A 3300-nucleotide genomic window follows, 5' to 3' on the forward strand; every position below is an offset into this window, starting at 1 on the left:
AATAGAAAAGAAGAACTCAAGTAATATACTAGGGGTAACCAAACCATTTTATAAAATGAGGTCATTATATCATCTATTTGTTCATTTCGCATCCATCTACCCAAGCAGAAAATGAAGCCGCCCTGTCCATCATTCATCCCTCATACGAAACAAAAAATGGCTCATGTCACCCCTTCATTAAAAGAGCAACAAAGGCCGACATATTCTAGAAAACAGGGATGATCATGTCCTGTTCCACTTTGACCCCAAACAAATGCACCCAACATGACATTTCCAACTATTTTGATTTTCTCCTTATATGAGTACTACTAGTAGTAGTAGACAACACTAAAGATATGTGGGGGATATAAAGAATTCTGGGTCCCACAATAAAGATATGCACAATGAAGGAACGGTGGAGGCTGTGTGACACATGGCTCTTACACAGCTCTCTGCAAGGGTTACTTTCTTGATCGTTTCTCCTCAAGCACATCATAATATAGCTATATGGTGGGATCGGTGGCAGCAGTGAGTAAATAACGACCAAGATTGATGGCCAATTTGATAAAAATCCCAGCTTATAAATATAGCACTTTGCTATCCAGAATGGTGTGCTTGTTCATCTCTTCATAACTATTCCACTAAATCCACAAACGCCAATGTCACCACCACCACCACAAAAGCAGTAGCAACATCGTCGTAGGTAGGAATGGGAAAGTTAGTTTCACAACCGGATCTAGGTTTGGGCGCAAACCGCTCTTCGTCTTGCCGCTTACCGGTCAGGTGTCAGGCACAGACATGTCCGTGACCAAGGGATCTAACCTTGTCATCAACGACGGAACTATGTGTGCTCCAGGGGGCCGGTGCCCCCCCCCCCCCCAAACAATGATGTTTTGAGACAGTTGCCTAGCTCTGCCACTACTGGTCATCATCACTGCTAATATCAGGATGAGAGCCACAATTGACCTTCTACAGAGGAACCATGACATATTCAAGAAGATTGTGCTCGAACTGCCACGATAGTCCGCAGATGTCGTTCTTTTGATAGTGACCAACCTGGTTGATGTGATGAGTGGCATTGCTTGGAAGCTTTCTGGATTTCCAGTCCACCATGTCATCGGCTCGGGCACCAACATTGACTCATCAAGACTTGCGCTTCCTGTTCGCCAAGGAGCTCGACATGAACACTCGAGATGTTCAGGTTCGTTGGTCACAATCCTCCTCATCTCTTCCCAAGCCGCATTTTCTTTGAATGTACATTTCCCAAGCCAGAGTACATTTCAAGATTGTACACTAGGTACGTCTAGTTATACAAGATTGTATACAAATAGATGTTATAAATCACTAAACTATTAATATGTTTTGTTAGAATATATATATGATAGGGGAACATGGGGACAACATGGTGGCCATCTGGTCGAGCGTTATTGTGGTCGGCATGCCCTCACACAAGGCTCTACCTGGAAGCTTTTCTGGCGATGACGAGCTCGAGGTCATTCGACTCACCGTCATCAATAATGCCTACAAGCTGATCTCTCTCAAGGGATACACCTCGTAGATCATTGGGTACTTTGTCAACAACCTTTCCGAGTCCATCCTTCACGACCAGATGAGAGTCCATCCAGTATTTGTTCTACCATGGTCGATCTGGATCCGTCAAAGAAAGCCAAAGCTATCGTAGACGAAGTGCACATGCAAATTTCTCCGTATCATGATACCAGGTGACCATGATGTATTTGTTAGCCTTCTAGCTCGACCCGGACGAGGCGGAGTTCATGGAGTGTTGGAGATGCAGTTGACTGAGGAGGAGACCAACAAGCTCAGGGCCTCCACCATGACACTATGGGGGTGGTGCGGTGCCCTCTGCTTCTTCGAGGTCCGCGACGAGGCGGCGGAGTGAAGGCCGGTAATGGAGGTGTCCGAATAATACCAATGATTCATTGTGTATGTTTCATTAATACTATTGGTCATACTTTAGTTCGTATTGGATCCCTAAGATTATGTTTGTGTTTGTTAAGCAATAACTTCATTGCAATGGGAAAATCCTCCTAAATAAAGAGTATGATTTTCTTGACACTATAAGGAGTATGGTTTTCAGCCTAACTAGATGTGTTGCGCATAATAACTTTACCACGTGGAGTGGAGGCCGGGCTGGCAATGTTGTGCACGTGTCTCCTCTACTAGCCGTGACAAGATGATTGGTGTATGTCGATTGAATAGTTGTGGCATGTGACGAGATGATTGCATTTGTGATAGTTGTTGTATGCTATTGTACGTGTTCATACAGTTTCACATGAACAGTTTCAGTTGTTGATTTGTTTGTTATATACTATTGGGTTTGTCATTGCTGAAAAGAATGATTGTACTATACATAACATTTGCGATTCTGTGGTAGATCAGGTTTAAATTTGGAATAAATATTTCTATGTTCCACAAAACAAACATAGAGTTATTAGAAAGTTGCTATGGGTATTCCATTTTGCTGATGCAACTGTGTTTATTGTTGTCCTCGACTAGATCATGTTCAAAGGAAATTGGGTTTTTAACTCTTCTATTGTTATGGGTGCTTGAGTGATACAAAATAGCTTAGAATATGATAGACTAGCATGCTATTAGATGACCACAAATGAGTATTTTCTTGGTACCGACATTAGGTTGTACTATACTACATGAAGAGAGTTTTAGCTATGATCACTCTAATTAGATTGCAGTTAAAATAATGTCATTCTAAAAAAGGTGAAATTTTAACTATATACGTATGCAGCAAGCACCCAACACAGATATCGTGTCCATGAGAGCACAAAACTTGGTAAAGTAAAATTAACGTATAACTCACATGCATGAACAAGTGATATGACATGGCAGCACTACATGGACATACTAATGCAAAAATGTAACATATAACTTACATGCATTGCTTGCTGATGTGGCATGATTGTATGTAGGAAAAATAGGTAGTGTGTTGTAGGTATTTAGCAATAGAGAAAAGGAGTGTCATTTCTAAAAAAGTGAAGGGTCAACTATATAGGTATGCTCCAAGCGCTCAACACATACCTTGTCTATAAGAGCACAAAATGCAATACAAAAAATTAACCCATGACTTACATGCATGAACTGATGATGTGGCATGGATACGCTAATGTAAAAAAGTATAACTTATAACTTACATGCATGACATGCTGATGTGGCACGGTTGCATGGGTAGAAAAAATAGGTAGGGCGACGCTGGCGATGGTGATTGCGCGGCCCGCGACGGCGCTGGCCTCCGGCGCCGGCCTTCCCCGCCCCGCCGGCCCCTCCCAGCTCGCTTCCCCCCGCCGG

At 42.7% G+C, this 3300-nt stretch overlaps 1 pseudogene; it reads left to right on the forward strand.

Annotated features, from left to right (window-relative positions):
- The first annotated feature begins 927 nt into the window (after window positions 1-927).
- Window positions 928-1879, forward strand: LOC123057023 (L-lactate dehydrogenase A-like; annotated as a pseudogene).
- Window positions 1880-3300: the final 1421 nt, after the last annotated feature.

The sequence above is a fragment of the Triticum aestivum genome, chromosome 3A (assembly GCF_018294505.1).
Source record: "Triticum aestivum cultivar Chinese Spring chromosome 3A, IWGSC CS RefSeq v2.1, whole genome shotgun sequence".
NCBI classification, from domain to species: Eukaryota; Viridiplantae; Streptophyta; class Magnoliopsida; order Poales; family Poaceae; genus Triticum; species Triticum aestivum.